We start from the raw sequence: 9,314 nt of genomic DNA, 5'->3' as shown, positions 1-9,314 counted from the left end.
GACAGCTGGACCCAGAGGGACTAAGGGCCAAGCCACCCACATGATGCCACCTGGCCAAGCCACCCCCACATCACCACCACGCTGAGCCTGCAGCCAGAGGGTGTACATTGGCGGGTGTACAAGGACCTCCAGTGGGACCACAATGCTGTCCTGTGGGCCATGCAGAGCACAATGGAGTGGCAGCTCAGGGATGGCATGAAGTGACCGTCACAGGCCTGGGACCAGTTCATGTTCCCCTTTGATGCCATCACCAGTGTTCGGTGGGACATGATGGCCAAGCCGCCCACAGCTCTGCTCATCCAGACCATAATGCAGAACTAAAAGGAATCACTAACTACATACGAACCAAGAATTCTAACTACCTCAAACAAAAGCTCTGGTTCCAAAAAGACCAGAGAAGTTCACATCTGTGCACGCATATTGAAGGAACTGAAGTGGTGAGGGTGCTCTGCCCCCTTAATGGACTTGGCTTAGTATGTCCTGATGCTGAAGGGCACGAGAGTGATCTAATGAATGCTATCAGTAGAAGGGTTTGCTATAAAGCACCACAGTGTGGCACAGACCCCAAAAGTGGGAATATACAGAGATACATGAAGAAGAATAGTAAATAAATAGTAAATAGTAAATAGTAAATAAATACATCGGATACTGGAATAATGAAATAAACTCTACATCTACCCTAACACCCCCATTTCGAAAAGGGGGATGCTGAGGACACACATTGGGATATGCTAATGAGGCACCACAATGACTATGCAAGTGTCTCAATAGCATAAATGTGACCATGGCACTTTGAAAGTGCCACTTTTGATTGTGCGTGGCTCATCTACACGGGGTTCTTTTCTAAAGGACCCCGCAGACATTGAAGTCCCCTCATTCTTATAACCAAATTCAGCCATAAGGGTCTGGCGATAGTGGGGCTTTTTGCCAGCAGGGGCACATCCCCACACCCTCTTTACTGTCAGCACCCCCTATCTTCCGAGACCGAGCTGTCACATGGGTATGCTAATGAGCTGTGGGACCATGCTAATGAGCGGCCATTTGCAATTTCCAGGCTGCTTATTATCATGGATCTGCTGGGAAGCTGCGCCGTGTAGACGCAACCTATATGTATTGCAATAGCACCAAGGACCACAAGCATGAACCAGAACCCTATATTACTAGGCGCTACCAGAACTAAAAGTTGCTGTCTCTGCTACTTATGTCTTCTCCAATATGCTGACTCTGTATTCTTCTACCTCATTTCTTTATTGCTGATTTCATTCTGCTCTTTTTAGTGCCTCTAGATAAACAGAGTTAATTTTGGACACTGGAACTGCACCATTAGTTGTGATTCATGCAATGTGATTAGCTATTTTTGAACAGTTTTCCTACATCTACAGGAACTTTTTTTATTTAGCTGTTTGGTGTTGCTCGTTTAGGTTAGCTGCCAAGAAAGATATGCCTCATTGTAGGTGAACATATAAACAATTCACATCTAATCTGTCACCTGTTTTAGAGGAAGTGACTATGACACACTTCCATTTTATTTTTTTCCCACTGCATTATTTTAGAAGATGTGGTTAAGGCTAACAAATAGTAACTTTTGCCTTTTCAAATTGTCAAGTGTCTGTGGGTTTGGCAGAGATCTGCCACTTTATCAGATGCATGACACTGCAGTGTTACATGATGACAAGACACTTCAAGAAGAGAACATGTCAGTACTGTGAGCTTAACTAGACAAATATTTTTAACTATCAGTTGAATAGCAACTTTCCTAGCTACAATGATATACAAAAGAGCTAAATCTAAGGCAGTAAATTCCCCTACAATTCACTTATGAATAAAAAATACTGCAAATCAGATTAACACTATTGTTTAGTAGTTAAAGCACATATTTAATCCAGTCCAAGCAAAACTAGAACTTCAAAGTCTTCCTTTAAAGCCTGACAAAAAGATATATATATATATACACACACATGCAGCATTAACTTGACAATTCTAGCTATTCCCCAGAGTATCATGTCACTTTAAAGCCATGCCTTTATAAGTTTATTTTTGAAACACAAACATGAAATAGGATTGAGGTGAATTGCAACGCACATGAATTATCCACCCAGATAGATTTTATAAGACATAAAATTACAGAATTGGTTTTGAAATGTTTATTTACACATCAACAAAAATGTGATGCAGCACTCCAGATCATAAAATGGAGGAAAAATAAAACCAAAGGAGTCATTTATCCTTAAAGCAGACTAATTGCCATTGTCATTCCATGCAACATAGATGGAATAAATATCCCCTTTTGAATGTAACAAGTGAGCATTGTATTATTTGTGTTTTCCAACTTGACTATTTCAAATTGTGTCAGTGGAAATCTTTAGATACACCCTCTCAACTGGCTAACCCGAGTGCCAGCAATAGCATGTGTATAGTAGCAGAGATTTCACAGAATAGACTGTTTAATAAAAAATTCAGAGAGCATTGCCAGATGGCAACTAAATTGATCATAGGAGCATTTTGTTTTGCAGGTGCCAGTTTTACAAACCAATTTATTTGCAGTGAAATGCCCATGGAAATGCCATGGTATAGAAAAAATATTTCCTTATATTCTGTGAAAACAAAAGACAGAAAAGCTTTTGAATTGATATAAGAAAACTGATGCAAGAGCTAAATGAAAGTTACAGGTTGAACCTCTCTAATCCAGCTCCCTCAGAACCTGACCGGTGCCACACAAGAGAATTTGCCAGGCCACATGAGGTCAGTATTGTCTAGCAGTGTTACCAGCACTTCCACTGCATAATGGGCTCTTAGAAGACATTTAGGGGTAAATTACAATTACATAACAGCATAGAACACGGAGTCAGGACTGGTGGCTGTAAACCAGCATTATGAGACTGTGGGAAACTTGGCAACTCCCATGATAATCAGTCATCCAGCTGACTAAAATCATGCCAGATTAAGGATGCTGCCAGATGAGAGTGTTCTGGATTAGAGAGGTTCAACCTGTACTGTGGTCCAACGTCTACGGCACTGCACTGGAATGGAAGGAAGCTGAGTTTTATTGCTGGCTGTCCTCTGGGCCTGCCAGATAATCTTGGGCAAATCACTTCACCTCTTTGAACCCCAGTGCCCCATCTATAAAACTGAGATAATCGTATGAAGCACTTTGAGATCTGCAGATGAAAAGAGCTGACTATGCTTAGAGCGTAAGGTAAATGCCCTGCTTCAGGGATGTAAGAGAAGGCACACTGAAGCTCTTGCCCTCATCACTCTGACAGGGTTAAGGAATTCTGTTTTCATACCCAACAGTGCACTATGCAGTCACGTGGGCAGAACTGCATCTGACTATGTTTGACTGCCTTAATCCCATGAATGATCAGGCTCCCCCTTGTGCAGCTAGATGCACTGAAGATTGCCTTTCAATGAGAGATCAAAGAAGACTCTAAGCCACAACCTGTAGCCAAGTCAGGCACAGGTGCCAGGGAGAGGAATGTGGGGACAGTGATCTCATGGCTTGAGGGAAAGACAGATCTCATGAGGTGTTGGGAGAGGAGACTAGCCTGGGACTTGGAACCCCAACCTTTTCCCCTCCCAGGGGTCCCTGTCTCCGGTGACTCTCCACATCTCTCTCCCAGCAGTAGCTCTTCTCCTCTGTGCATTGTAACCAAAAGTCTCAGCCATTCGGCAACCACAGTGCAGTAAATAAACTGACATGTATCTATTTAGAATCCTAGTGAGTGCAACCAATACATATAATTTCATAATATGTTTGCCATAACAGTTGGGCCTGGTGAAGCTGAATCACTGAATTAGAAACCTTTAGTGCTTGCACAAGTTAACAACAGAGCATTTCAAAGGAAGAGGGAACAAGTGGAATTAAGTTTAGCAAAAAACTGGAGGTGAACCTGCAGCACTTTGCTAGATTTGGCCTCTCTCTTTCACACACAGAGCTAGGGCAACCTGATTTGAACTTTTGTAACAACCCAGAAACAGACTTGAACCTGGGACCTCTGGAGCTTAGTACAGGCACCTCCACAGGCTGAGTTAAAAGCTCAGCAGCTTTTAGCTCATGTGGTACAAAACAAGGCTTAAGCACCTATGGTTGTAGATTTGAGTCCTTCTGCTGGCAGCAGAGGTCAGTCAGCTTTACACTTGAGGGCATCCCTGTGAGGGAGTACATCTGTATGACTGTGGCCACACTAGCCCCTCCTTTTGGAGGGGCTATGCTAATGTGGCATCTTGGTATATGCTAATGAGGCACTTCAATGAATATGCAGTGCCTCATTAGCATAATAGCAGCCACATGTGCTTCAAAACTGCTGGCTTCCTAACACAGCTGCCTGTGTAGCCTGGGAGCCGTTTGAAACAACCCCTTGATTTCAAAAGCCTCTTCTTCCCATCTGTTTTGGGAATAATGGGCTTTCAAAATCAGGGGTCCATTTTAAAAGGCACCCACGCTACACGGGCAGCTGTGTTTCGAAACCAGCAGTTTCGAAGCTTGAGTGGCTGCCGTTATGTAAATGAGGCACTGCATATTCATGGCAGCACCTCATTACCATATTCTGAAGTGCCACATCAGTATCTACCAACTCTTATTATATGAATGTACTACATAGACTAGAACACCTTAATATGTGAGCTGGTAGATACAGATACACTCCCTCGCAGGGGTGTCCTCTTCTTTGAAAGTTCAAATATGGTAACCCAAAATATAAATATTATAAAGCCTGGGAAGACAAGCACTGAAAAATTAGAGAATGCCAGAACTCAGGCTGCCTATGCAACCTAAGCTAGTTGCCCTTCTGTGTTTTTACCTATAGCCTGCAGACTATATCAAAATGCATATGCATAAGGAGGAGAAATGAAAGCTGCACAGGTACCTTTCACTCTGGCATTCCTAATTTGAGTGCTTGACTTTGCAGCCTGAGTACTGCGGTGTTCTTGTAATATCGTTTTCTCATGTGTAATTTCCTAATTTTTTACCAAAGCAAACTAAGATAAATTCATAGAAATGTCCAGCATGTGGCATCCCACAGCCACCCATATGCTAGATTGGAAGTTTTAGTTCCACTACACAGACTGCTGTCACTTGAGCTAACTTGAGTTACTGGGCGTAGCAGTAACTTGTCATCCCTTATGTGGCCCAGCACTAGTGGGGACTAGGATTCTGCCACTGGGTTTCCACAGATAATTGCTGACACAACAACAATGGAGAGATTCTGAAATCTTCCTTTCTGTTCCTACTGCTGGTGGCAAGTGTTCTCACAGACGCATTCCCTAAAATTGCCCTTGACCCGATCCTGTCTCTTCCTCACCCCATCTCATTTCTCTGACTGGATCTAGCCAGTCCCTTTTACTACTCAAAATCCTAATCCCAGTCCCTGATACCTTATCCAGCCAGTCCCAGTTCCTCCCCTGCACAGCTCTTCATCCAGTCTGTTTCTCCACCTCTCTCCTATGCTTCTCATCCACATTGGTTTCCAGGGCTGCTCAACCAATTTCAGCTTCTACCTCCACCCCTCACTGGCTGCCTGCCCCAGGGTCTTTGCCCAGCCAGCCCCTCCAAACCCTGGCTCTGCATTAGATCTGTGCACCCTCTCCCTACCACCTCTTTTCCTCTCCCTGGAAGAAATCCTGGTCTTGTTTCCTCTTCCAGCTCCTCAGGAGATCCGTCTTTCCCTCAGTCACCACATTTCTTTCCCTAGCCCCCAGTATCTGTCTATTTTCTCAGCCCTACAGCTATTGGTCCCAGTTTCTTTTCCTGTATGGACGTACTGTTCTTTCTTGGCCAGCCCCAGCCATCTCCTCTCCCGGGGTCCCTGTCTCATGTGACTGTCCACATCCTCTCCCAGGACTGGCTGTTCTCACCCAGCCTCTCCCACAGAAAGCCCAGTGTTGCAACTGCAAGGAGAGACCTGCTCAGTAAGATGCAGTCACTGGAATCCTTAATGTTCTGAGCTGTGACACACCAGGAAGTCTCTACTGGACATGCGTGCATAGCATTTTTTCAGTAGTTTGTAACGTAGCCAAATATTGGCAGATTTTCACAGGACTATCAAAAGACATATCCGTGACACAAAAACCACACCCCCACAGGCTCCTGTTCCAAAGCCTCCCAAGAGCTTCACAAATAAAAGGTCATTTTTTAAAAGGCACAGAGAAAAAAAAATCAACATTTTTCCTACCTTCGTTCTCTGAAACCTCTGATCTATTTTGGCTGAAATTTTCCAGACTCATTTGGCCAGGGACAAACACAGAGTTTGGAAAATTTCAGCTCAATCGAAGTGTGAAAAAAGTGATAAGGACTCTAAAATAGTCTTATAAAGGGAAGTAGGTGACAGTGTTATCATCCTACGTATAGGGTGGGTGGTTTGTTGCTTATAAAAGAAAACAGTTTGTCCTGTCAATAATTTGTTTAATTTTAAAAGACGTGAATGATATTTTAGAGGTCTGTGTTATGGATCACTAATAAATGGGAAAATGATAAAAGTAAATATAAAATTTATATTATAGATACAAACTACATACTTCACACTCTGAAATGCAGGGTTTATATAGTGGGTTCTCTGTGACTGTTGCAATCATTTAAAGAACCAGCAGAAAAGTGGAAAAAGCCTGATCAAGATCTTTCAAAGTCCACTGAAGTCAATGGGAAGGCTTCCACTGATTTTACTAGGCTTTTGGACATAGTCTGAAATCAGTGTTATGGACATCTTGATGGTATTAAAAACATATGTGGAAAGTAAAGTGAATTATTTAACTGCCATCCAAGCACCTCAAAATATTAATGAAGTATGTCTCAAAGAACCTGCAAGAAGAGCAAGCATTGCCACGCCCATTTTACAGATGGGGAACAGGGACATCAAGACCGTGGCCACACGAGGCTCCTCCTTCTGAGGTGGCATGGTAATGAGATGCTTCAGCAGGTGTTAATGAGGAACTTCTATGAATACGCAGCAGCTCATTAGCATAATGGCACGTGCGAATGCTTAGAAAGTGCCAGTTTTGAAACAGCCACTCATGTAGCTGGGGCCTTTTGCAATGACCCCCCTGATTTCGAAAGCCCCTTCTTCCCGTCTGGTTTTGAGAAGAAGGGGCTTTTGAAATCAGGGGGTCATTTCAAATGGCTCCCAGCTACATGGGCAGGGTGCATTTCAAAAGCGTCACTTTCAAAGCATGTGTGGCTGCCATTATGCTAATAAGGTACTGCATATTCATGCCAGTGCCTCATTAGCATCTGCCGCAGCACCTCATTACCATGCTCCCTTTTAAAGGGAAGAAGGGATCTTTTGAAGATGGGGTATACTTTTGAAAGAGCAGTGCCTACACTGGTTTTCTTCTTTTGAAATAAGAATCTGCACCTTATTTGCATTTTTGATTTCCCTCATTGATATAGCTCATTTGAAAGAGGAATGCAAGTGTAGACACAACCAGGGTGTGTCTACACTTGCATTCCTCTTTCAAAAGAGGTATGCAAATGAGGTAAATCAAAAATGTAAATTAGGCATAAATCTGCATATTTGGCAACTCGTTTGCATATTCTAATTTCAAAAGAGCTTCTTTTGAAAGAAGGAAGCCAGTGTAGATGATGCTCTTTCAAAAGTAAACCCATCTTTGAAAGGATCCTTCTTCCCTTTATTTAATGGGGAAGGATTATTTCAAAGATGGAAATAAAGAAGCAGCCAAGTAGCACTTTAAAGACTAACAAAATAATTTGTAGGTGAGCTTTCATGGGACAGACACACTTCTTCAGACCATAGCCACACCAGAACAGACTCAATATTTAGGCATAGAGAACCAAAAACAGTAATCAAGGCTGACAAATCAGAAAAAAAGTATCAGGCTGAGCAAATCAGAAAGCAGAGGGGTGGGAGGGGGTGTCAAGAATTAGATTAAGTCAAGTATGCAAAAGAGCCCCTATAATGTTGCAGAAAATTTGCAGAACCTATACATTATTTTGTTAGTCTTTAAAGTGCAACTTGACTGCTTTTTTGTTTTGATAGTATATAGACTAGCACGGCTCCCTCTCTGTTACCTTTTGAAGATGGGTTTACTTTAGAAAGAGCAGCATCTACACTGGCTTTCTTCTTTCGAAAGAAGCGCTTATGAAATTGGAATACGCAAATGAGGCACCAGATATGCAAATTTGTGCTTCATTTGCATTTTTGATTTGCCTCATTTACATACCTCTTTTGAAAGAGGAATGCAAGTGTAGACGCACCCCCTGGCCATTTCTACACATGCCACTTTCTTCAAAAGTGGCATGCTAATAAATAGCCCCAAATATGCTAATGAGGAGACATTCTTCTGGACTCCAAAATGCCATTTAGAAGCACGGCCCCCAGACTCCAAATCATGTGACCTTATGCTAATGAGACACAGGGAATTTGCATCCATGGCTCATTAGCATATTTCATGCCGTTTATTAGCATGCCACTTTTGAAGAACGTGGCATGTGTAGTGTTTCCAGGGACTCTAATCCAACATAGGTTCTACTGTGTGTGGACACACGATTTTAGAATAAGTTTTGTTTATTTTGGAACTTTGCAGATGCATTATTCCAGAATATTTTATTTTGGAATAATAACTTCAGAATAAGATATTCTACAATAATTCTGTAGTGGGGAGATAGCTCAAGAGGTTTAGTGTCTTGCCTGAGCTTGCAGAGAAAGTCTGTGCCAGAGCTAGAAATAGAACCCAGATCTCTTTATGCTGTGCTTTAGCCACAAGACGGTGTTCCCTTAATAAAAGTGGATGACTAGATAATCAGATAAAAAGATATAGAAAATGAAGCTGAGAGGCCTGGAAATAAATCTGAAATGATGAACGATCATAAGGGCTTTGCAGCTTGTGTAAAACAGGCTAAGTGGTGCTTGGAGAGGGAAATTGAAAGAGTGGAGAGTGGTAGGAGAGCTAAATGTGTGAGTACTGAGAATTCCTGCAGGCTAGGAGGGAGCAGTTGAAGAGGAAATTGGTTTGCTGCTATCAGAAGTGCTGTAGAATTCCCACTAGAAGCTGAGGGAATAGAAACAAAGCAGGTTTAACAATTGAAGTGATAGCTGCCATGTACAAGTACTCCTCTCACTTAGGAGCAGATCATGGGCAATCCCATGCACCTCAACACTCCTCTACTTCCATGAGCCTGCTAGTCACATCCCAGGAACCACTTGCCACAAGGCAGCTACTCCCCTGTCATACAGGTAGGAGGTGAGACAGCACTCTTGGATCTGTTCTGTCAATGGTTCAGGAAGCGCAGCATAACGAACACACCAGGGGACGTACCAGGCTGAAGGAATGGGGCAGCAGATTGCCCCACGGAGTCACAATCT

The sequence above is a fragment of the Carettochelys insculpta genome, chromosome 5 (assembly GCF_033958435.1).
Source record: "Carettochelys insculpta isolate YL-2023 chromosome 5, ASM3395843v1, whole genome shotgun sequence".
Lineage (NCBI taxonomy): Eukaryota > Metazoa > Chordata > Testudines > Carettochelyidae > Carettochelys > Carettochelys insculpta.
This window is presented reverse-complemented; position numbering follows the sequence as displayed.